Source organism: Papio anubis, chromosome 7 (assembly GCF_008728515.1).
Source record: "Papio anubis isolate 15944 chromosome 7, Panubis1.0, whole genome shotgun sequence".
Taxonomy (NCBI): domain Eukaryota; kingdom Metazoa; phylum Chordata; class Mammalia; order Primates; family Cercopithecidae; genus Papio; species Papio anubis.
This window is the reverse complement of record NC_044982.1, coordinates 82,443,113-82,470,125: the sequence shown is the minus strand read 5'-3', so window position 1 is coordinate 82,470,125 and position 27,013 is coordinate 82,443,113. Positions and strand designations below refer to the sequence as shown.

At 43.9% G+C, this 27,013-nt stretch overlaps 1 long non-coding RNA gene across 2 annotated transcripts in view; it reads right to left on the bottom strand.

The window, feature by feature from the left end:
* Positions 1-4,795: 4,795 nt before the first annotated feature.
* The window catches only part of LOC103886143, a 43,648-nt gene continuing 21,430 nt past the window's right edge, over positions 4,796-27,013 (bottom strand). For both annotated transcript variants that reach the window (XR_004185405.1, XR_004185404.1), the window contains 2 exons: positions 8,056-8,138; positions 4,796-5,258 (listed from right to left, as the gene is read on the bottom strand). This is a non-coding gene — a long non-coding RNA (uncharacterized LOC103886143). The remainder of the gene's footprint in view (positions 5,259-8,055; positions 8,139-27,013) is intronic.

Here is a 27,013-nt window from a genome sequence, read left to right as displayed (position 1 = left end):
GGAGTGAGCTGCAGTAATAAACTCCCCACCTCACTCTGCACCCCACTTCCCAGTGCCTGCTGATGACTTCCTTTACCCAAACCCAGCTAGAAGCCAGAAAGCATGAGTCTGTTGATGATGTTCATTTGGGCCAGCCTCCCTCCTTGGTCTGGAGTGGACAGGTAAAATGTGGCTCTAGAAAGGCAAAGAGAAGACACCTAGTACAGGAACCAACAGAGGAAAGGGACAAGGAGCTGAACTGCTTTACCATCTTCCTCCATTAGTGACATGAAAAGATTGACAAAACAACATGTAAGGATTGAGAAACATGCCTGGGGGCGCAGTGCCTTGTGATGCACAGGGCTGCTTACTCTGTGTGCCAGAATTCTGACCACGTTTGTCAGCGTGGGCCATTCCATTTTGAGATCCGTTTTGAAAGGTTATTAACTTGGGCTTTACAAACAAAAAAGTCTGATTGTATCCTCCTTAGAAAGGGAAACCCTCTTCTAAATCATGAAACACAGTGTCGTGGCTTTGTGTGAAGTGTGGACTGTGGAAGCAGGGTCTACAGCAAGAAGGCCCGGGACTCATGACACTGGAGAGGCTTTATGGGGAAGACAAAAAATGTCCTTAAACCTCAGAGGAGAGGCACACATTTTAGAAGGACGGGTCATCTTGTCGGGTATTTATTCTTCCAATTTATCAGGTGACCTGCTTGTCTGGGGATTAATCGTCTCCATTTTATCCCTTTTAACACAAGGACTGCAGACAAAAAACAAGATGATCAAAGGCAGAATTCAAGCACCTGTCAGATCCACTGGAAGAGCTGAAAACTTTCTTTTTCTGCAACCTTTTTATTTTTTATGTTTTATTTTATTTATTCATTTATAAGGCAGGGTCTGGCTCTGTCACCCAGGCTGGGGTGCAGTGGTGCAATATCAGTTCACTGCACCCTCCACCTCCCGAGCTCAAGCGATCCTCCCACCTCAGCCTCCTGAGTAACTGGGCCTACAGGTGCACGCCAACACTCCCAGCTAATTTTTGTATTTTTGGTAGATATGGGGTTTTTCCATGTTGCCCAGGGTGGTCTCTAACTTCTAGGCTCAAGGGATCCACCCATCTCGACCTCCCAAAGTGTTGGGATTACAGGTGTGAGCCACTGCACCTGGCCCTTTTTTATTTTTTAATCTCATAAAACTCTAAAATTTATCTCCTTTAAATTATATCTACATTTCATCTTTTATGAATCTTTGTGATGACCATAAACAAGCCATTCATAATAAGATTTTTTAATTTTATTGTTTTATAAATTTTTTATTTTTTATTTTTTATTTTATTTTTTTTTTTTTGAGATGGAGTCTCACTCTGTCGCCCAGGCTGGAGTGCAGTGGCATGATCTCAGCTCACTGCAAGCTCCGCCTCTGGGGTTCATGCCAGTCTCCTGCCTCAACCTCCCGAGTAGCTGGGACTACAGGCTCCCGCCACCACGCCCAGCTAATTTTTTGTATTTTTAGTAGAGACAGGGTTTCACCATGTTAGCCAGGATGGTCTTGATCTCCCGACCTCATGATCCACCCACCTCGGCCTCCCAAAGTGCTGGGACTACAGGCGTGAGCCACCACGCCCAGCCAAATTTTTTTTTTAATTTAATACTTCTATAGAGACAGGGTCTCCCTATGTTGTCTAGGTGGGTCTCAAACTCCTGGGCTCAAGTAATCCTCTTGCCTTGACCTCCCAAAGTGCTGGAATTATAGGCATGAGCCACTATGCCCAGCCAACAAGATATTTTCAGAACACCTTCTTATCTCAGGTGGGAATACCGAGGTGTTTTTTTCTCATCTATTCTATGAACATATCAGTGGCAAATATGAATACATTTTCCAGCCATTTTTTACAACATGGACACTGAAGGGAAACCTAGAGGGTTGGTAGTAATTTTAACATCTGGATATGCAGTCAAATTCCCTTTAATTGGAGCTTCTTGTGATCTGGGTTCCTTGTTCTCTTTGTTCAGAACATCTGAAGGGGAAAGTTGAGAAAAGTCGAGTTTACTGCTATTAATGGCTTCTCCCAGTTTCTGCAGTCCAAGAATCAAATGAGGTGATATGATATGAATAGGGCAAGTAGCTTGCTATGGTTCCAAACACTTTGATAAGTGGAAAGATAGCCAACACAATTTCCTATTCACAAATGTGAGCCAGTTCACAAATGTGAGCCAATTCAAGGTAGAGTGGAAAGAACAGCTAGATATGATGAGGTCAGGAGTCTGGCATTCTAATTCCAGTTATGCTGCTAACTAGCTGTATGTTCTCGAGTAACATTAACTTAATTCCTCTGTGTCTGTTTCCTATATCCTTCCAGCATAATTATTATACTTACCAAGACTAATACACCTGAAAGTAGGCATCAAGTCATTTAACAGAAACAACCTTACGGGCAGGTACTGCCCAGGAGAGGCTTAATGGTGTTAAACAGGAAAAACGAAGGTAAGGAATGACCTAGAACAACACAGCAGTTAAAAGACCAAGCTAGGATATGGCACAAAGAAAGCAGGCTTTTTAAAAAGGCTCAAAGCAGAGCAGAAGCACAGGTAGAATCCCCATACCACGGAGAGCCAGAAGCCTTCCCCAGATTAGTAACTTAGCAGCAGGGGTTTTGTAAAACACATTAGAGTCTCCTCAGGATTACAACTGATTAAGACTCTGGAGGGGCAGACTTTGAGCAAGTGCATAAGCAAAGGCCCTGACTTCACATAGAGCCCTGTACAGAATGACATGGGGCAAAAATAATGAGAGACACCAAGAATAAAAATAAGCAGAACATGAAAACACAAGAACAAGGGAAGTCCAGGCAGAGCAAACAGTATTCTCTCAGCCCTGGGCAAGGGTTTTTGCCAATTCCCTGGGGGTGAATTAGAACCACTTCATTAATTCATTCAACAAAGGTATATGGAGCATCCTCTCTGTACTAGGAACTTACCAGTTTGGGGGCAGGGATACAACCACGAGCACAAACAGCTCACCTTGGAGCTTACAGCTAATAGGGAAGACAGATCAAGGACCATGAAGGAAAGCAGCCAAAGTGCTGTAGGAACACATAGACCAAGAGGCTGGGGAGACGACAGATCCGAGCACAGAACAACAAGGGGAGAGGCCCAGACAAGACAGCAAGTGCATTCAAGAAACTGAAGGGCCAGCCCATGAGAGCAAGGAGCAAGAGCTGTGTCAGATGAGGTCAGACAGGACAGGAGCTAGGCCATGCAGGACCCAGGAGGCCTGGTTAGGGATTTTACTCTTCATCCTAAGAATAGTGGGAGGCCACTGAAGGGTTTCAAGCACACGTGTTTTGGTAAGATCACCCTGGCCCATTTGGAAAACAAATCTGAACCCCTGCACATCATTTAAAGTTCATTCTCTGAAAGCAGGACCACATTACCTGTGTTCCTGTGGTGGTGTTTAATAAAGAATTTGTCTAGTCTTAGTCCAGGGTTCCTGGCATGGAGTTTCTACAACCCTTGGAATATCCCAAGTGATGGAAGTGTCTTCATTATTCATGAGCCAGGTGAGTTCATGCTAATGAGGAAACTCATGGTGGCCCCCTAGATAGCTTCGGGATGGGGCTGTTCACCAGAAAGACTCAGCAGAAAGACCAACCACATGATTAGAGGGTTGGGACTCTGAGAAATGTGATGTCAGCTCAGTCTGACCTCTGGAGAGCAAAGGAGGGTGGAGATTGACTTCAATCAGTTGGCCACTGATTTAATGAACTATGACTACATAATGAAACCCCAATAAAAACTCTGGACACCAAAGCTTAGTGTAGCTTCCTGGCTGGTGAACACATTGATGTGTCAGGAGGGTGACAGCACCCTGATTCCACAGGAGAAGGCACAGAAGCTCCACACTCTGGACTCTCCCAGAACTCACCCTGTGTGTCCCTTCCTTTGGCTACCCCTGATCTGCATCCTTTATAATAAAATTGTAATTTTTTTTAAAAAGTGTTTTCTCAAGCTCTGTGAGACATACTAGTGAATTTTTTAACCTGAGGGGTTTGTGAGAACTCCTAAATTTGTAGCCACTTGGTCAAAAGTGCAGGTGGCTTAAGGACCTCTGAATTGCAGCTGGCAACTAAAGTGAAGGAAGTCTTATGGAGAACTGAGCCTGTAACTGATGGGGTCTGCACTAGCTCCAGGAGGTTACCACCAGAATTGTAGTATGCCAGGTGGTGTCAGACCAGCTGGGGTTGAAACAGAATGCATGCTAAATTTTATTGCAGTCATTCTTAATTTCGAATCCAAGAATCCTTTGTTTAAGGAAGAAACAAACAAACAAAATCCTTGTCCCAAAACTAAGAAATGGGAAGATTTATCTAAATTTGAGAAAAACCACTGGCTTTGGACAGCTCAAAACTCATACCTTGTTGCCTAGCACCCAGAAGTGAGCCCCCAGTGGACTCAATACCATTGATGCTTTCTTGTTACCAGCCCTAACATAACTTGGGGGGGTAAAATCTTGTTATTCCCACACTTCGGCCTCTTGTCATTTGTTTTTGAGAAGTGTTTTCCCATGACCTGAGTGTGCACCCCTGCCACCTCAGACTATTCTGCCATGGGCTCCCCTCCCAACAGCTGATGTGGACTCCATGTTTTGGTAACCTTTGAAATAGAACTCTAAACTTTCGTACTTTTTTAAAACTAGCTGCCTACATAAGCATCATTTGTCAACTCCAGAATTCCTCATTTTCATACCCTTTCTGGATGAGCAGACTCACTAGTTATCTTCTTAACAAATTAACAAGCATTGAATTGGGCTTGAGAGCAATTCATCTAAAAATTTTTATTGAACGTTTCCCAGGAATCACTATAGTAAAAATTCAAATTAGTAGTGGTCAGGTCCCAAAACCAGGGAATAAAATATCTCTTACAGAATGGGGTCTTAATAAGGCATTTCAGTCCAGATAGATTATATTAATAGGTTATATATTTGACATGCCCAAGCGAGGCACATTAATTAGCAAGATACTGGTATTTATAATTAACACATCATTTTAAAAATTCTGTCATGAATGACCTTTAGGTCTTTATAATCGTTTGTATTATAAATTTGTTTATCAAATTTTTCCTAATTTGAAGTAGCATCTCATTATAAGTGATTCTCAATAATACTTCTCTTCCGTGTTGTCCACAGTGGTGATGCTTCTCATCCCAGTAGTAATCCATGTCATAATCATTGTCCAGAAGGAAAACACCCAGTTGTTCATTCTCTTTATCATAGATGGAGCTGGAAGAACACAACCAACCTTGGAGCAATTCCATTTTTTTCCCACCCCTTTACGGCAAATGCCATTTTACCACTTTCCTCTCCCCTCAAGTCCTTGGATATTCCAATCATTCCTTCCAGAAAAACACATACCGAAAAAGTGGCTTTTCATGTTTAGAAGTTGGAGATAGAAAGGAATGAGCTAGCTAGTATTGTCTTCCTTGTCCTATTGGGTATAGAGCTCTTACTAACTCACTTTGCAGTCTCCAGGTTTCCTTCTGATTCATCTCCAGGGTCTACACCCTTAGTTACTGTTGTTATCTACTGGTTTTACAAGGACTATAAAGAACCACAGGGCAGAAAAAGTAGTTAGTGGACTCTGCCCACAGTTTCCTGGGCTAGTCTTCCCTTATTTTATGCCACCAAAACTAAGACTAAGCTTAACTACAGTTTCCTACTTTGGGTCAACTTTATCAAGATTTGTAGGGGATCACTAAAAATATATAATTACCTATTACGTTCCTGAATATAAAGAAGAGAATGACAATACTCTCTATTTCAGAGTAGAAGAAAGTATAAGGCATATAAAAAATGTGTGTGTGTATATATGCACACACACTCTGTATTTATATTTTGGCTCTGTTTTGTTTCTATGTGACTTGTGATTCTGTACTTCCTCACATAGCTTTTCACTTTTTTCAAAACATTTTCCCTTAGAGATGATGTTCAGAGATACTTTCAGGTATCCCTGATGCAGGTAAGAAAGTCAAAGTGCTTTAGGCTGGGCACAGTAGCCCACACCTATAATCCCAGCATTTTGAGAGGCAGAGGTGGGCAGATGGCTTTGAGCTCAGGAACTTGAGACCAGCCTGGGCAACATAGTGAGACCACGCCCCCCACCATCTCCACAAAAAAATGTAAAAAGTAGCTGGGTGTGGTGGCACACACCTGTAGTCTCAGCTACTCGAGAGGCTGAGGTGAGGGGATGGCTTGAGTCCTGGAAAGTGGAGGTTGCAGTGAGCCAAGATCATGGCACAGCACTCCAGTGTGGGTGCTCAAAAAAATGATAATAATAAAACAACAAAAAAAAATCTGGTAATGTCATTGATGAGGCTTTTGTTATTTTTTAATACTTGACTACATGACAAAGCCAGCTAAGATTTTTAAGTGTTATTTTCATTCCCCCATAAGAGATAAAACCTTCTTGGTCACAGCAAGAACCCAGATGACTATTTCACCTCTCTCTTTGCAGGAATTTCACCTCAAACACACACATACAAAAATCTACTTCAAACAAACCGCTATCATTAACTTAAAAAAAAATCCATAAACTCAGCAGAAGAGGGCCTTTCTGCACGCCACGACAGAGAAAAATACACCACTATTATTCAAGAGACCTGGGGAGAAAGATTTAAAATTTTTTCCCCTTGAAAATAATAAGAAAAGCAAATAGCAGTCTTTTAGATTCTGTGAATAAGGCAATATAGCTGAAACTTATTATACAAGATCTTCATAAAATCCTTGTGCTACTTTAAATTTCATTTTAGAGCTTTGTTAAATCTGATTGCAGAAATAATTAAAACACATGTGTTATGAGATGAAACAATAAATTTTCCTCTGCTACCTGATATGAACTTCTCATCCACAGAAATCAGTTGTTATTTCCCCAGGATCTAAAACAAGATTGCACAGGTGTTTGTGTAAAGGGCGCAGGGTAGACACCAACCAGCGTCATTTGGTGCAGCTGGAACTCATGAGAGCAGGATCAGCCCAGCCAGGTCCCTGCCCTCCCAGCCTCCTGTTGAAAGGTGTGCTTGGGCCAAATGGATAAATGTGCCATGGGGATGCCAGCAGGGAAACTCCACCCCTTGATATTCTTCCATTCAATGAGGTATGTATAAAGGTAGTCTTGCGTGGGGGAATAAACATGTTAGATAACACACCAAGCAGTTTCAATCTTAGGTGGCTACTGTGTAGGGAAATTCTCTCAGACATCACCACATCCAGAACTTGGAGACTTTGGGAGCCCTCCGTCCCGTGGGACATTGAGTCTGAGAGCTGGCTCATTTTCAGGCAACTGAGAGGCCCCAGGGCCAGGGTCAGATGGTACTGCTTGTCTCCACAACTTCCAGCAGTATAGAGTTGGGGATATACACACAACATACACAAGTATATAGCTGTGTGTTTGTAACATTTGAATTTAGACAAATTTCCTTATACATGCCTTTTCAAACATGTCTCATAACATATGTAACCTAAAATATATGGGTGAAAACTGTTCACATGATTTTTTTTTTCAGATCCCACCTTGAAACTGCCATTATTGGTCCCCTCAAAAATTCAAGAGAGCTCATCAGAAGTGTTAGCAATGACAGCCTTGCTTACAGGCAAATTATTAAGAGAAAAAACTCATTGACATCCACTAGGTACTTCACATTGTGTTGTTGTCCTAAACTTAGGCACACTGGTCTTCCTCCTGTTTTCCTTTCATTTTTAGTAGTTTTGCCATCACCCTAGCTAAAAAGATAAAGTCATCTTTGCTGTGACCTTCCCCAGTACCTCCTGCTGCCTCTGTCCACACCCTCATTGCTCCCACCTGGGCTAATGCAACAGGCCCTGGGTGGTCTCCCTGATGCCCATCTGGCCTCCATAGTCTCCGGCATTGTCTTTCACTCATTTCACAAATGCTCATTGATTTCTTGCTCTGAGTCAAAAGATGGGTGACTTACTGAAGTCACAAGGATGAACAAGACCCCCCTGCCAACCTCACTGTCAAGGATCTCGAAATCTAAAACACAAATTCCATTTTGTCACTCACCTGCCTAAAATTCTCCAGGGAACCACCGTGGCCTATAGGATGAAATCAGAATGTATTAAAATTCTCCAGGGCACCACCGTGGCCTATAGGATGAAATCAGAATGTATTAGCACAGTACAAACTGTTGTTGCCCATACTCATGGGATCTGGCCCCAATCGGCTCTGTCTCATCTCCCACCATTCTGCCCCATGTGCCCAGGTTGCAGCCACCCCAGCTACCTATAGCCTGTTCACCCTTCCAAGACTCAAGCAAACCACGCCCTCTACCTGGAACGCCCTCCCTCTAGCAAACTTCTAGGCAGCAGCACCCTGAGCAGGCTCACAGAGTCTACCATGGATGAATCAGAATGCCAAGTCAGCGATTTTCCATAAACCCCACAAACGTGTGTACAGCACCTACCAGGCCAGGCACCGAGGGCCCTTACATGATTTATCATTATTCCTCACAAGGAACAGGAAGCTACTCTTAGTATCTCATTTTACAGATGAGGAAACTGATACAAAGAAGGTCACATAATTTGCCCAAAGTCACCAATAGGAAGTGGCAGAGCCAGAATCTCAACCTGGTTCCAAAATCAGTGCTTCTAACTACTTTGGCCTACAATGAGAATTTTTGGAGGACAGAAAGTTCTATCCCTGAGGGTCAGGCTACATGGGAAGCCAAATAATGCCATGAGAGGTTACATGGTAAGCATGCAATTGGAAAAGGGTTACAGTAACTCAAGTGCTTGATGGGGTCAGGGTAGCCTAATACATCCTTTTCCACAGAAACACGATGCCTGTTTCTAGACCCAGAGACACCATGGCTTTGGGCTGGGCACCTCACCTGAGCAGGGCATAGACTAGCATGTACGCCTGCCTCTCCTCCTCCTGGGGTCTGTGGGTCTTTAGTCCTTGCTCTAATTAACAAAATACCTTCATTCAGGCCTGAGAGTCAATCCAGCTCCTTAATGTGACTGGGTTCCTCTATGCTCTGATGAGTTATGCTGGTTTTACAGTTTATAGCTCAGACAGCGCTTATCTCTGCTATTTCTTGCAGATGTTTTCACTCTTGCCTCCTTGTTCTGCCTCCACAAGGTGGCTAATATGACCCATTTTGAGGATGACAAAATGGTGAGGAAGGTCACAGAGCTGGTCCTCAAAGTGGGACTTGAACCTCAGCCGTCTGACCGTCAATACTGTTCTTTCCATCCTACTCCTTGTTAAAGAGAAGAAGCCTTTAAGATCTGCAGCTAACCCAACCCCACTAGCTCCACAGCCTTGAGACCAGCCTGTGCATCTGCTTCCTCCCCAGCTCACACTGGTCTCGGCAGCCATCCCAGGAGGCACCCTGGCTCCACACTTCCCTGGTGCCCCAACTTTATGCACCCAGCATGTCCAGTCACAGCAGCCATCCACTGCACGGGCCATACCTCAGTGTCTGTCCACACTACAGCACAGTGAGTAGTCCTGGCCTCCCTTGGCTCCACCCTGTGGCCCCTCTCCTTGCCATCCACGGACACTTTTCCTCTGCCATCTGTGCCACCATCTCCGCTCATCTTCTGCATTGCAGTTTTCTGCTCCCTTGGCCACAGCCCCAAGATTCTACCTGGTCTCCACTGCTTCATGTGGACTCCTAGGCGGGCTCACTCCCACCTATTTTTCTCTTTGTAGCCTTGGCATTGTCTCCACTCTCTGCCTTTCCATGTATATGGTGCAGTAACTAAATGTTTTGCATTTTCCAACACCTCACTGACTTCAACTCTTCTGTCCCATCAGACCACTGGGGAAATTTTTCAGATCAGAAATATGTAGATTTATTGAGCCTAGACATCATGTTTTCGTTGGCACCACACGCAAGGAATACAAAATCCAAAAGGCACCAACGAATATAGCACATATAGTGAAATTAAGTCACTTCCTAGCCCTCTTCCCCAGGCCCGCAAGCCCCGCTTCCCCTACTCAGGGGCAGCGACTGTAAGCAGTTTCTTATGCTTCCAGACGTAGTCCATGAACCTCTGACTTGGGTGGCATTGGGCAGTGTTTCAATTGGGCAATGAAACAACGCTGTGTTTTAGCAGCAGCACTGGCAACTTTCTAACCATTTGTGAATGTAATAGTGTGTATAGACTTTTTAAAATTCAGCTTCGATTCCACCACCCTAAATTAACTCACGTCATTTCTCTAAATTGCATCCCAATTTTTATCCACATACACACATTTTTCATTGTTTTAATCATACTATGGTTAAAAATTTACTTCTACTTCCATTGCTAATTTCATACACATATTTCATCTTCATTATTTTTAACAGCTATGTAATACTCATTTGGGGTAAAACTCAGTTCTTCCATTTTTATTCCAAGTTTTCACAATTGTAAATATCAGGATAACAATCTACAACTTTTTCTTCTTTGAATTATTGCTTTAGGACAAGTTCCCAGAGTGGTAGTATTGAATCTAAGGAATGTTTCATGTCACATTTAGCCAAATAACTCTCTTAGAAAGATGAGAGCAGTTTGTAATTCCTCATACAGGTATAAAGACACATCTTACTTTTGTTCCATCAAATACAATAATTATACTTATCAACAAAAAATGCTTCCTCATAATGTTCTCTTTATGTATGTCTGTAATAAATAAATAACTCAGGTCAATGTCTTCTCTTTAGGTTTCTGTGTTTAATGCAGACTTCTGTTAGAAGCAGTCCTGAGAGCCTGTTAGAATAAGGTGAGTGAGTGACTGGTTGGATTTCTAGGATCTCAGAGAGCTTTTAGTTCTCTGTTGCGCCCCACATGAAAGGCAGTTTGGCAAGGTCAAGTATGGTGGGGATGCATTCTCTCTCTCTCTCATCCTTGGTAACATCGTTTCATATCCACTGAGCTCTCTTTACGTTGCTAGAAAATCCAACCGTGTTTCCAATGTATATTCTTTTAAGAGTGATCTTCTCTTTTTGCGTGTCATCAAAGATGTATTTCCCTTATTATTTAAAATACGTATAAGACCCCTCCCACTTTGGAGAGCAGGACCTGGACTTGAACTTGGGCTCTTCACTTACTAGTTATATCCCTTGGGCAAATCACTCAGCTTCTTGGAGGTTAATCCCTATCTGTAAGACGGGAGATTAATAATATCTGTCTACCTCACATTGTTGTTGTAAAAGTCAAATGAAAAGATGTATAAGTGTGAGAACTGTTTCCTAAATGTTCATAACTGTTCTGTTAGACCATGTGACTCTTCTCTATTTCAAGTCTAATCTCTTATTGATTCTGGAATAAAGTATTCCTGCATCTTTAGTTATTGATTTAGGACCTTTTCTTTGTTTGGCTTACTCAGGAAGTCTAACTATTCAGAAATTGCAATATTCAGATCTATTCCCCAGATCTGCCCTCCTGAAGTGTTTCATTTCTTAATTTAGTTTCTTTAAATTCTGGATCTATTGCTCAGGTTTCTTTACTGATTTAAGTGCCATTTCTGCTTTGTGCAGTTTAAACATGATTTTCAATGTGTCTTTTGCAATAATCATTACCTTCATTCTTTTTTATTCTGACTTTCACTAGTGAGGATGTAATGTCCCCTTTATTTCTTTGAAAAGAGGCTCCAGCCATTTTCTGAATTCTGTGTATGGTTCCCTGTGGTTGTTTCTTTCTTTAGGATTAATTAAAATAAGGTTTTTTGTGTGGGCTCATTGAGTGTTTTTTGAAACTTTTTAAGGAAACCCACACGGATTTTTTTTTTTTTTCAGTTTAGTGCGTCCTCCCTTAAGTTACTTCAGTGACTGGTCTTTGCTGTACTGCTGAAAATTATTTAGTAACATTTTAAAATTAATTTTAAGAGAATTTGCAATTAGGCGTTTGACTGGTTTTCTACTCACTCCAATATTTTCCTGGATAATTTTTCTACCATGTCAGGCCTTTCTATCTTCTGATTCAATGGAATCTGGAAAGAATCCAAAGACCAATGATGGGATTAGACCAAGAAAGCCAAGTACTTTCAATAGAAAACTGAAAAATGCCTTTTTGTGCTTTGTTGCTGCTGTTAAGGCTCAGGCTGAGTCTAAGAAAAGAGAAGAAAGATTGGAATGCTGAAATAAAATCTTACTAAAAACACTTTAATAACCTTACATATTAGCTGCATTCCTAAAGGCTCTGAACCTTCCAGGTATCTCGCAAGCAGCAAAGGCCACAGTCATTTCTTTAGCTATAAATGAAGGGATGCTAAATTATTTCCAAGGTCACTTTTCCATCTCTGAATTTCTACAACATTAAATAATGTTTAAGCTGCGAGTTCAGGCATGAATTAATGTAACCAGAATTATTCCCACTTCTTGCTACCCTGCCCACAAAAGGCACACACACCCCCCCGACTTTGATTTCCCGATTTTTAAATTTTTCAAATCAATTGTTATTAAACACAAAATGAAGCTGTGAGAGAGAAAATGAGGGAACCGAATACAAAATTCCTCCCTTCTGGAATCAGGGCAGCCTCTGCACCCCCAGATCTGCTCCAACACATGAGGTACTTAAGAGGAGACCCCTCAAGGCAGCACCCTGCCACGGCATGGGTGAGCCACCAAATCTCAGCCGTTTGGACTGTGAGGGGAGGCCCTGAAGCCCTCTGGTGGACAAAGGTGGCATTACAGCCTTCTCTGTCTCCAAAAGGTCACAGCCCATCTGAGATGGAAGCCTCCCAGGGTTCTGATCTGCAAGCGTGACCTGAAATCCTAACCAAGGGCCAACCTGCCCAGGACAGGCTGGATCTTTGCCTCAGAAATGGTGCTTTTGTCATTTTGAGAAACATTATCCCTACAGATTTCAGATTGGAAACTCAAGAAGGCTATGGTGGATTTCAAATAGAGTAATGTTAAGTGGCCTACATTTTTACTAGTATTGTGGGCACTCCTACCAGAAGAAAAAAATTTTAATTCCATATAATTCAGAATGAAGTTAATCAGAATGAAGTTGTTCCCCACTCCTTTCTTGTGTCCTTCCAGCCCTCAGGGTGGTAGCAGCTTCTGCTGCCACTAATATGTGCTTGTTTAACCAGCCCGTTTGGCTTCTCAGCCCAGTCCATCGTGTAACCAATTTCCTGTTTTAAATTCCCTGTTTGAAATGCCTACAATGATTTTATTGTGCTTGGCAATAGGAATATGGCAGTGAGCAAAACAGACTTCGTTCCAGATCTTATGGAGCTCATAGTCTAGCCCAGGAAAATAAATACTAAATAAGCACTCATTCATTTAATAATTATTTCAAAACGGAAGTACATGAGAATGCATAGCAGAGGAACTTAACCTGGAATAAGGACACATTTTGTGGTGACACTAGAAGCTAGAAACTCTAGGCCAGCAGGACGTTACACAGAGACAGCCCCACAGCTATGGTGAAAGCACAGTTCTGATGTTGCCTCTCCTCCTCCCTGGATCCAGCAGGGAAGAAAGGAAGGGTCCCTAGCCAAAGGGGGAAGTGAAGGACTTCAGGCAGGATTCAGTGCACAGTAGTGACAGAGAAGCGAGGATGGAGTTCTTCTGACAGCCTGCAGGCACCCAAGAAACCTTGGCTCTGCTAGATCTGGCCAGGAAAGAAACCAGAATCTTGAAGGAATGTGTCATCCCCCTGGCAACCTCCAAGCCACAGGAGTCAGGCAATGTCCAGAGCAAGCCTGACTCAAAAAAATGCTTTCCCAAAGATTTAACTTACCATATCACAATATTTCCCCAGCATCCTCCCAACCAGCATCATATGATAGGGAACAAGGATGGGAGAACCAGTCTGCTGCTGGGCTCTCTTGTCCCAACAGGTGTCTCCTCCTGTCTTGATGAGCTCAAAACATCCTTATCTTCTCTACCTGTCAATACTGATGAACACCAGATTACTCAACACCTTGACTCGCCATGCCAAATCATAACAACTCTAAATTTTTATCAGGTGGGATAGGCATACTTTATTCAGCTTTGCTATTTAGATCGGGGGTCCCCAATCCCTGGGCCACAGACCAGACAAGTCCATGACCTGTTAGGAACCAGACCACACAGCAGGAGGTGAGCGGTGGGCGAGCGAGGGAAGCTTCATCTGTATTTACAGCCACTCCCCATCACTCGCACTACCGCCTGAGCTCCACCTCCTATCAGATCAGCAGAGGCATTAGATTCTGTTAGGTGCATGAACCCTATTGTGAACTGCATATGCAAAGGATCTAGGTTGCATGCTCCTTATGAGAATCTAATGCCTGATGATCTGTCACTGTCTCCCATCACCCCCAGATGGGGCCATCTAGTTGCAGGAAAACAAGCTCAGGGGTCCCACTGATTCTACAACATGGTGAGTTGTATAATTATTTCATTATATATTATAATATAATAATATAAATAAAGTACACGATAAATGTAATGAGCTTGAATCATCCCAAAACCATCCGCCCGCAAGCCCCACAGTCCATGGAAAAACTGTCTTCTATGAAACCAGTCCCTGGTGCCAAAAGATTGGGGACTGCTGATTTAGATCCCTGTTTACAAGATCTAAAGGTTTTTGAACAGAGAACTTCTACTGCCATACCACAGAGGGAAGCCACTACTCCCCATCCTGCCTTACAGAGTCCCCAGTAGGGAATGAGGGAGAGAGCAAAGTTTCAGAGTCTTCTCTCTCCAAGTTCACTGCCTACTGCCTATTCTAAGTTAATATTAGATGACCTAAGAATGCCTAAGCCATTATAACTCAACATACCACCCCCTACAGGGCCTTGGTCTCTCCTTTGAACGCCAATTACATTTAGTGTACACTGTCAAACTCACGACTCAAGAAGTCTTTATGGGTCAGTTGTAGCAACTGAGGCAGGCCAAGAAAAGGAGGGAGCTCTGATGTTGCTTGAGACCCTTGGACGAGGACCCAGAGCAGCCCTTCTCAATCTGGGTTCCATGAGAAAATTAAACCCTAATGCCCAAAAGCATCTATTTTATGTAATGAATTAACTTATATTTCTCCCTCTAGAATGGAACTAGTTATGTCACATCCTAGGGAAACTGAGAAGACGGTCACTCAAATAATATTCTGTAGACCTTAATTCTTTCCTGGAAATCCTGTTGATAAAGGCTGGCCTAATAGCAAAAGTAGGTTCCAGTAATACTTTTGTCACTCTCTTGAACCTGTCTAATTCAGAGGATCATACACAGATGATGACAGTCACACAAGCATCAGCACAACTAGGGAGAAATGTATATTGAAAAGACATGGATATAAAGACATAGCGAGAGAATATGGAAAAGCTACTAGGCAACCAGAAGAGCCCCAAGAAGGTCACACCCAGTCTCCTGATGGCCTTTTGTCTTCCTTCTGCATGAATGAGATTCAGTAGATGCTTATCAATTTAACAAAAGATATCTGACCCCTCCAACTAACCAGACCCATTCCATTTTAAGAGAAGACAACCTAAGAAATTAAACCTATTTTTATCTAACAGGTTTGCAGGGTCCGTTTTCTGGATATATCCACACAAAACCACCTTCTCCTCTCATCACCCTCACACTCTCCCCCACACCAGTCCACTGAGCCCTGTGGGAAGGAGTGAAGGGTGCAGAGGAACTATTTACCAACAGTGACTATGTTCCATGGGGTAAAGAACGAGTGGGACACTGGAGGGAAGATTCATATGATCTGCCTCGTGCTCCCAGAGTTCTGCCGACTGAGGCAAGGTTGAGCCACTCTGCAGGGAAGATGTAGTGGAAGGGTGGAAAAGAGGTGCTAATGAATCCCACTTAGTTTAGCACTTTTTTTGGCAGTTGTTTTCTAGGTGTTTCGTTGTTGTGTCCTATTTCCTCAGCTAGCTTGTAAATTCCTTGAGTGCAAAGATGAAGTTTATGCTGTAAATCTTTAATTTTCTACAGTGTTTAGCACAGGGCTTCTCCTGCAGACGCTTAATCAGCATATTGTTGATTAATTAGAATCTGCTCGTGAGGAAAACGGTGCATCCTTGCAACAATTACAGTTAAGGTTTATATGGAAGTACTGTATGAATATCATGTAGCTTAAAATATAAGGCCGGGCATGGTGGCTCACGCCTGTAATCCCAGCACTTTGGGAGGCCGAGACGGGCGGATCACAAGGTCAGGAGATCGAGACCATCCTGGCTAAGACAGTGAAACCCCGTCTCTACTAAAAATACAAAAATTAGCCGGGCGCAGTGGCGGGTGCCTGTAGTCCCAGCTACACGGGAGGCTGAGGCAGGAGAATGGCGTGAACCTGGGAGGCAGAGCTTGCGGTGAGTGGAGATCATGCCACTGCACTCCAGCCTGCGCGACAGAGCAAGACTCCGTCTCAAAAAAAAGAAAAAAAAAATATTTAATACTTGTGCACTATGAGCCAAGGCTTTCCCACATATCCTGCCCTGCTATGCTTCATGGGAACCACCCACCTTGAAAACTGGACAGAAACTGAATCCTGAGCAGGAAGGGGGCCTCCTCACTGCTGGAATTTATCAGAGCTCCTCCTGGAAACAGCCCAAAAGTCTCTTTCTCATGTAACTCTTCAGGAACAGCAGGCAAACCAGAAACTGTAGATAAAACTGACCCCCCATCTCCCTTCCACCCCTGCTGCCCTCTCCAGTCAGAGGTTTGTCTCATGCTACCCTCATGTGAAAGCAACACTTTGCTGCTGAACTCTAGAGTCCCAGCAACGCTCACCTCTTGCTACTTGCAGTGAGCAATTAGCTTGCATAGCCCATCCCCTGGGCCTTCAGCTCAGCTTCAGAACCACCTCTGGTGGGGTCCTAGTGCTCCTGAAGCCTGTGAGATCTGACTGCCAGTTTCAGGCTGGGCTCACAGGGTCCTGACCCCTGGTGTGGCTCTCAGATCAGTCAGCCAGGAGCTTGGATATCAAGACTTTGGAGGGAATTTGATGCTGAAAACTGGCACCAAACTCCCTCCAAGGTCTTGATATCCAAGCTCCTGGCTGACTGGTTCAGAGACTTTAGGAATGCAGCTAAGTAACCTAAACACACATGAAATTGACTGAGTCTCAAAACCCAGTGGATTGGCCTAACGCCTGTAATCCCAGCACTTTGGGAGGCCAAGGCAGGTGGATCACTTGAGGTCAGGAGCTCGAGACCAGCCTGGCCAACATGGTGAAAACCCATCTCCACTAAAAACACAAAAATTAGCCAGGCATGGTGGTGCGCGCCTGCAATCCCAGCTACTTGGGAGGCTGAGGCAGAAGAATCTCTTGAACCCAGGAGGCAGAGGTTGCAATAAGCCGAGATTACACCAGTGCACTCCAGCCCAGGCGAAAGAGCCTGACGCTATCTCAAAAACAAAAGCAAACAAACAAAAAACAGTGGATTCAGTTTCAGTGGGGAACATGCCCTTCCAGTGATGAGAAAAGGTGTTGTCCATCATCCATCCCTCCAACCTGGAGTCATAATTAGAAAGTAGCAGAGTGAACATGGAACCAGGAGAGAGAGTTGGCTGGTGCTGAAGGATCCTTCAACCAGACAGGATGACAAGTCCACAAATAGCCTTGGCTGACCCTCTGTTGCTTGTAATTCTTGGGCAGAATGTACAGAGAATGTAACATTCTGAGATAGGAGGAAATGCCCAGAATAGCCCAGGCTTTGTCTCTGTCATTCCTAGAACAGCCTGCAATGCTTGGCTCATCAATCCAAGTGGTCTCTAAGGTATAAAACCAGAGCAGAGACCGGGCACGGTGGCTCACGCCTGTAATCCCAGCACTTTGGGAGGCCGAGGCGGGCAGATCATGAGGTCAGGAGATGGAGACCATCCTGGCTAACATGGCGAAACCCCGTCTCTATTAAAAATACAAAAAAAGTCGGGCGTGGTGGCGGGCGCCTGTAGTCCCAGCTACTCGGGAGGCTGAGGCAGGAGAATGGCATGAACCCGGGAGGTGGAGGTTGCAGTGAGCTGAGATTGTGCCACTGCACTCCAGCCTGGGCGACAGAGTGAGACTCCGTCTCAAAAAAAAAAAACAAAAAACAGAGCAGAATGCTTTCAGGGTCCCTCAGTAGTGGTGCTATATCAGTCCATTTTGTGTTGCTATAAAGGAATATCTAGGCAATTTATACAGAAATAAAGTTCATTTGTCTTACAGTTTTGCAGGCTCTACAAGAAACCTAGCACCAGCATCTATCTCCTCAGCTTCTGGTGAGGTCCGCAGGAAGCTCCCATTCATGGTGAAGGCAAAGAGGGAGGCAGCATGTCACATGGCATGACAGGGAGCAAAAGAGAAAGGAGAAGGTGCCAGTTTCTTTAAAACGACCAGATCTCATGTGAACTAATAGCTGAGAGCTCACTCATTACCACTGAGAGGTCACCAAGCCATTCATGGGGGATCCATCCCTGTGACCCAAACACCTCCCTCCAGGCCCCTCCTCCACACTGGGGATCACATTTCAACATGAGATTTGGAGGGGACAAATATCCAAACTATATCAGATGTAAAGTAGAGCACATACAGATAAGACTGCATTCACCCTGGGCAGCTTCCCTGAGCCTTGGGGGACCAGCACATCATGGATCCTAGACTTCCGTTGGCCCTTACTGCCTGCCTGGGAGTACCAAAGTTGCTTTGCCTGACATGTTGCACAAGTGCTCTGTCTCACCAAACTCATACACTGACAGCTGGGTTTGGGCAAAACCTCCTGCCAGATCTAGAAATCTGCCAGATCTAGGAACCTTGGTAGAAGTTGGCGAGGTGTTTAGAGTTCTCCTCTGGGATTCTTGATAGTTGCACAGAATTCCCCACCAGGGAGTAATACCCATGCACAGTATTCTGTTTAACAGAGACGCTGGTGGTGCTGATGCACACCCACTGTCCACGCTGCAGCACACCTTCGGGGTGTCCAGAATATCCATGCCTACCAGAACATATGGATCTTCTTTGGGACAATATTTGACTCTAAAAATTCCACTTTTTTCAGAGACAGGGTCTCACCCTGTCACCCAGGCTGGAGTGCAGTGGCACAATCATAGCTCACTACAGCCTCCAACTCCTGGACTCAAGTCATCCTGCCTCCTCAGCCCGCTGAGTACCTGGCACTACAGGTGCACGCAACCATGATCAGCTAATTTTTTATTTCTAGTAGAGATAAGAGTCTCACTACATGGCCCAGGCTGGTCTCAAACTCCTAGCCTCAAGTGATCCTCCATCTCTGCTTCCCAAAGTGCTGTGATTTCAGGCATGAACCACTGTGCCCAACTCCCTATAAATTCTTAACTCACAGCCATCTTCACCCTACATTTGATGAGTTTAGACCTCCTTCCTTGTGTCTTAATAATTCCATCAGATTTTTGAACATATTTTTGCTCTTAAACATGTAGACAATGTCACGTCATGCACTGACAAATAAGGGTCATCAGCAGACATACGTGATGGCAGGGATCCCACGACTTCCCTGAGAAGATGAGTTTCCTGCCCTTTTCTTTGCACTGCCTTCCAGATTTCATCTCCACTGTATTTAGAAATGATGTCCTCAGCCCTCCACTCATGGCCTCCAGTGGATTCTGGCAGTCAGGACTGCCCCAGGATCCCAACAAATCTGACAAGGATTTGTGTGACGTCTTTGCTGGGTCTCATTGGTTGGTAGTGAGTATGTGGTGTGTTATCTTCCTTTCTTTTAACTACCTTGTCTTTGGGGGCAAATGCAAAACAATTCTGTACATCTTGCCTCTCTCCATCTAAGCCAAGCTGAGGGTCAGAGTCCTGCCCTGTGGTATCCTGCCCTGTGGTCAGGCACAACTTCTGGCTCTGCTACAAGGCAAACCTGGTCTTCTCGTTTCTGCTAGTCTGCAAAAAATTAACAGTCAACTAACACAACCTTTACACCACATTTAGCAGCTTTGGCAAAGGGAAGCCTGAACTTTGGAAACTGTTTAGTAGGGTTGGCTGCCCAAGAAGTCAAAGACCAGCCTAGCCAATAGTTTCAAAGTTGACTGTATTCTTTAGAGCCACAACTAACACTTCTTGTTGTTGTTGTTGTTGTTGTTGTTTTTGAGATAGAGCCTTGCTCTGTCGCCCAGGCTGGACTGTAGTGGCCTGATCTCAGCTCACTGCAACCTCTGCCTGCCAGGTCCAAGCTATTCTCCTGCCTCAGCCTCCTGAGTAGCTGGGACTACAGGCACATGCCACCAGACCCAGCTAATTTTTTTTTTGTATTTTTTTTTTTTTAGTAGAAATGGGGTTTTGCCATGTTGGTCAACCCAGTCTTAAACTCCTGACCTCAAGTGATCCACCCACCTCGGCCTCCCAAAGTCCTGGGATTACAGATGTGAGCCACAGTGTCCGGCCTACATTTTTATTTAATATATTTTAAGTCACTGTACTCAAATAAGCAATAAGATTTGGAATCTGATCTGCAGTTCTTATTTGGGAGCATCAAGCAGAATTTCCAGCTCAGTGAACTATACACAAACAGGCAGCTTAATGTAGTATAGAACAGTGGCTTTCAAACTGGCTCCACACTAAGAAATACAAGTTAAATGATAACGCAATGTGTGCACATGCGCGCGCGCACACACACACACACACACACACACACTCCTACATCACTACAACAGAAGCTTCTTAAAGCAGTGCTGCCCTAGAGGAAGATATAAATGAAAGTGATTTATTAGGAACTATTCCCAAAGAAAAGAGATATGTGAGAAAGTAAGAGTAGAAAGGGGCCAAGTAAGGGTACAACATCAAGCCAAGTCCCATGGAAGGCAATTTTGATTCATTCCTGCAGAAGGCTTGGGGAACATCATAGGTCACATCGCAGCCATCCCAGTGAGAGGGCAAAAGAGCTAGAGTATGTCTATCCCCACCCCCATCAGTCATTGGTTAAAGGCTGTGAGGCGAGGGAAGGGACATAAATTCCCAGGCATTTCTGGCTCTCTTGTACCTTCCAACAGCATGCTGGCTTTTGGGAAAGAATGCACACTGGGATTCAACTGGTCTACAAAGAGATAGCAGAGGGATCCCAGATGACATAGGTAGAGCAGGAACAACTTCTGCTACAAACACCCTAACCACAGGTGATGAATTGTGATATTTTCTATTCTGATTTTTTAAATTGCTGGTCATGCATTTTAATCTCAATACAGCCACTTCTAGGTGTTCTTTAAACTGCCTAGGGCATTTTCCTCATTTCTAAAATGGGAATATCAACTTTGTTCATTGTAGTGAAAATCAAAAATGACGTAGATATCACTATGTCTATGGGATAACAGTAGGTATTCAACTTGTAGCTATTATGATTAATAAATGTGTCCTCAAAATGCCTCGAAGGAGTAACATGAAAATTTCTGTATCCTCTTAACTATGCTCAAGACATGCATGTATAAAAACACCAGTGGTGGAGCAAGAGTTCCTTTGCAGAGACACGATGCACATGTGCATAAATATTCACCACCTCCATGACTTTGTTCTTTATTCCCTTTGCCCAACATTGCTCATCATTCAAGCTTCGTCTTAAATGTCCCTCTTTCGTGAAGCTTTTTCAGACCCCAATTAAAAATTCTCCCCCTCTGAATTGCCATACTCTTCTATTTGAGATTATTTTATGGCAATTTTAGCACTTTCTTTTTCCTCTTTGCAATATCTATTAAAATCCTGACTTGGAAACAGACAGACAAATCAATGAAATGAACTAGAGTCCAGAAATAGGCTCAAATACATACGGTAATGATAAAGAAACCAAGGCATGGAAGAGTTATTCAAACAGTGCTGAGACAACTGGTTAACCATTTGGGGAAAAAACTAACCCAGATTTCTATCTCACTTCCCACACAAGCACAAATATCAGATGGCCCAAAGATTTAAACATACATACACACACATTGAATAACTACAGGAAATCTTACAATTGAATATCTTATACTTTTGGAATAAGAAAGGCCTTTCTAATCATGACACAAAACTCAGAAGCCATAAACAAAAAACTAAATAAATTTATTTCATAAAGATTTTAAACTTCTACAATTCATTAAAAAGACATAAATTCAAAAGTCAAACTGGTAAAAATATTCACAACATATGACAATCAAATGGTTAATTTCCTTTTGTAAAGAGTTTATAGGAATAAATGAGAAAGAAGTAAACAACCAAATAAAAGTAGACAAAGGTCATGAGCAGTTCATTTAAAAAGAAATATAAATGTCTATAAACAAATGAAAAGATAATCACCTTAATATCATTAATCATTAATATTTTTCTCCCACATCAGCAAAAATCTGTATGTTTGTTGAAGCTGAGTGTTATAAGGGTATGATGAAATGGACACCATCACACAGGATTGCCTTTCAGGAAGGTTCTCTGCCCCTGGAAAAGGGCACAGCTTTTCTAGAGGGAGACAGGCAATTTCTATTAAAATATCAAAGACACACTCCTTTGCCCTTGTACTTCAACTATTTACCTGGGCTTAGTACAAGTTCTCCTAGCTACATGTACAAGGGTGCTATTGCAACATCATGCCTTAGAGAAAAACCATAAACAACTGAAGTGGATTCCGATAGGGGACTGATAAGTGATAGTTCATCCAGATAGTGAACAAAGGAATAAGAATGGAGTAGATCTGTATGGCTTGCTACTCAAAGTTCTCCTAAATACATCAACAAGCAGAGAAGCACGGACACACATTGACACACACAAATGAGTGCAAGTAAAAAATAATGAAAACTGAATAAGGTCTATAGTCTAGTTAGTATTGTACCAATATCAATTTCCCAGAATTGATATTATAGTACAGTTGTCACCACTGTGGGAAGAGTACTCAGGGACTCTATGTACTACTTTTGCAACTTCCTATGAGACTATAATTACTTCAAAATAAAAAATGTTTCTTTGAAAAATCAAGATGTATAAATATTTATGGTTTCTTACAAAGTATGAAAAGGTAAGGACAATCCTTGTTTAATTAAATTCAAAATGAGCTGGCAGAACATATGTAACCAGAAGGACAAATCCACCCTTCCCTTTTGTCAAGCACGTCTTTGTGAAGAGACCACAAACAGGCTTTGTGTGAGCAACAAGGCTGTTTATTCACTTGGGTGTAAGTGGGCTTAGTCCGGAAAGAGAATCAGCAAAGGGAGATGGGAAAGAGGTTGCTTTGTAGGAGTTGGGTAGGTAATGGAAAATTACAGTAAAAGGTGACTATCTATTGTTAGCAGAGGAGGGGTCACAAGGTACATGGTGGGGAGATCATAAGATTCATTGTCCAGAAGAAGAATGTCACAAGGTCGATTGATCAGTCAAGGTAGGGCAGGGACAAGTCACGATGGTGGAATGTTGTAATGTTGGTTAATCGGTTAAGGCAGGAACTGGCTGTTTTACTTCTTGTGTGGTTTTTCAGCTGCCCCAGACTTCTTGGCTCCTGCAGGCCATCTGGACGTATATGTGCAGGTCACAGGGGTTACAATGGCTGAGCTTCAGCTCAGAGGCCTGATACCTTTTACTCCTGAGGGATTGCTCAAGGTAGAAGGTTAATAAATTCTTAAACTACCCCCCACTTCCACTGCAGAGATTAAGAGTACAATTCTGTCCAAGGATTTGATCTGGCCCAACAAAGAGCCTTCTTCAGAAGTAGATTTGTTTTGTCCTTTGGTAAGGCTTGTGATGGGCCTTATTTATTCGTATCATAGGCCTCTTATACTATTCCAAAAACAAGACAAGGGAAATGAAACCACTTTACATAATAATGTCACCTGTTATCTCCAGTGAGGCCAGTATGGCCACCTCTGGATCAATAGTTCTCTTTTTTATTTTTTTTAAGATAGAGTTTTGCTCTTGTTGCCCAGGCTGGAGTGCAACGGCATAATCTCGGCTCACTGCAACTTCCGCCTCCCAGGTTTAAGCGGTTCTCCTGCCTCAGCCTCCTGAGTAGCTGGGATTACAGGCGCCTGCCACCATGCCAGGCTAATTTTGTATTTTTAGTAGAGACAGGGTTTCTCCATGTTGGTCAGATCGGTCTTGAACTTCCGACCTCAGGTGATCCACCTGCCTCAGCCTCCCAAAGTTCTGGGATTACAAGCGTGAGCCACCGCACCTGGCCATAGTTGTCTTTCTTAATGTGGATTTAATCTGCATTGTCCCTAAGAACTCAGAATTACTGTTGATGCTTCAAAGGGGTGTGTGTGTGTGTGTGTGTGTTCAGTTGATTCAGAAATTCCTCCCAGGAAAATAGAAGACCCCAGGAAGAGTGAGGCAACACCTCTTTATCTGCTACTGGCAGAGAGATCTTCATGAAAACACACATGAACCTCCAGAACTCGATGTGCTCCACCAGCCAGCCTTCGCCTATCAAAGCCAACCCTGCAACTTACTGCTGAAGCCCCCATGGAATAGCTCAGCTAGCAGGAACTGTAGAGTAGAGGATTCTTACTTCAGTGCATCTTGATGTTCTGAGTGAGGGAACAGCACAGACCCTCTGGGAGACCATCTCCTGTGTGTTAGTGAGGTCTTACATTGTAAAGGTTTTAAAGAAAGGAGACTGTGTCTGTGAGTCCTCAATAAAGCAGACACCTGGTTGGAGTTAGGAGTCCAAAGGGCTTATCTGAAGTGGCACCTGTGAAAGGAAAAGGAAGGAAGCAGGATTGAGAAGAAGAAAGTGTTAGACCACGAGATGCAGGTCTGACAAATGCCTAACTGAGAGCTCCAAAGAAAAGAGGATCTTTAGAGAAGCCACATGTTGGGCAGAAATAGCGAGGTCCTTGACCAAACTGTCCTGCTCAGTAAATGGCCAGGGCCACCCTGAGAAGACTGTGACCTCCGTCCAGAGCTGAAGTAGACCAGAAGGAGTTAACAGCTGGACACTCACAGCTAATCAGGCTCTCAGCAGCTGGGCCATGAGTCCTGTCTAGAAGGAAAACCTGAGCTGTGACCTGCATCTCCACATCTGCCACAGGGACTATCTCTGAAGGACAGAGGAAACCTCAGTTTTGAAAGCAGGGCTAGGAATTTGCTGGTGCCAATAAAAGACCCAATGGGAAGTTATGTTAGGCATCCAATGCCTGTGGATTTGTCCCTCTGTATTGTGATTCATTCTGCCCCCAAATCTTCAGTGAATTTCTTAGTGCCGTGGCATTGTGAGGAATAAAGAATAGGCAGCTGGGGAAGTGTGTGAGTCCATTTTATGTTGCTATAAAGGAATACCTGAGACTGGGTAATTTGTAATGAAACAGGGTTTGTTTGGCTCACAGTTCTGCAGGCTGTACAGGCACAGTACCAGCATGGAACAGGTCATAGGCTCCTTTTAACAACCAGTTCCCACATGTACTAATAGAGAGAAAACTTACTCATCACCAAGGGGAGGGCACCAAGCCACTCATGTGGGATCCACCCCCATGACCCAAACACCTCCCACCAAGCTCATCTCCAATATTGGGAATCACATTTCAGCATGAGATTTGGAGGGGACAAACATCCAAACTGTATCAGGAAGTATGGCATTCCCCATCCCATCCCTGCCCCAAAGCCTGCATCTCAGCATCCACATGGAAATCATGCAAGGGCCATAATCTTGGAGTTCCCAGAAGTGGCCAGCAGAAGAGAGTGCTGAGGCCCAAGACGGAGCCACCTGCTATTTGAAAATAGACTGTGGAACTGCATAGACAAACCCCCTTCCCATACCACCCCTTCCCAAATACAGCAGAAAGCAATCCTAGGCATGAGGGGAAAGAGAAGCCTATACCTGTTTTAAAAGAATGTTCTGCCTGCTAGGACCATGCAAATACTGGGATATTTCCAACCAGTATTCACAAACAACTGCTTAAATACTGAGCAGTCAGAGAAAAAACTGAAAAACCAAAAATTTGAGTAACTACACAACAGAGTTATAAAATTCTAGGAGTCACTTACAAGATGGCTGAATAGGAACAGCTCCAGTCTACAGCTCCCAGCATGATTGATGCAGAAGACAGGTGATTTCTGCATTTCCAACTGAGGTGCCTGGTTCATGTCACTGAGATTGCTTGAACAGTGGGTGCAGCCCAAAAAGGGTGAGCTGAAGCAGGGCAGGCCATCACCTCTCCCGGGAAGAGCAAGTAGTCAGGGGATTTCCCTTTCCGGGCCAAGGGAAGCCATGAGTTACTGTACCTGGAGGAATAGTATACTCCTGCACAAATACTGCACTTTTCCCATGGTCTTCACAACTGGCAGACCAGGAGATTCCCTCCCATGCCTGACTTGGCAGGTCCCATGCCCACAGAGGCTTGCTCACTGTGAGTGCAGCAGTTTGAGATTGACCTGGGACAGTGGAACTTGGCAGGGGGAGGGGCGTCCCCCATTGCTAAGGCTTGAGTAGATGGTTCTAGGCTCACAGTGTAAACACAGTGGCAAAAAAGCTCAAACTGGGCAGAGCCCACCACAGCTCAGTAAGGCCTACCACCTCTCTAGATTCCGCCTCAGGGGGCAAGACATACCTGAACAAAAGGAAGCAGACAGCTTCTGCAGACTTCAACATCCCTGCCTGACAGCTCAGAAGAGAACAGTAATTCTCCCAGTGTGGCATTTGAGCTCCGATAATGGACAGACTGCCTCCTCAAGTGGGTCACTGACCCCCACGTAGCTGACTGGGAGACACCTCCCAGTAGGGACCAACAGACACCTCCTACAGGTGGGTGCCCCTCTGGGACAAAGCTTTCAGAAGAAGGATCAGGCAACAATATTTGCTGTTCTGCAGCCTCCATTAGTGATACCCAGGCAAACAGGGTCTGCAGTGGACCTCCAGCAAACTCCAAAAGACCTGCAGCTGAGGGACCTGTCTGTTAGAAGGAAAACTAACAAACAGAAACGAATAGCATCAACATCAACAAAAAGGACATCCACACCAAAACCCCATCCGTAGGTCACCAATATCAAAGATCAAAGGTAGATAAAACCACAAACATGGGAGAAACCAGAGCAGAAAAGCGGAAACATCCAAAAACCAGAATGACTCCTCTCTTCCAAAGGAATGCAGGTCCTCGCCAGCAAGGGAATAAAATTAGACAGAGAGAAGG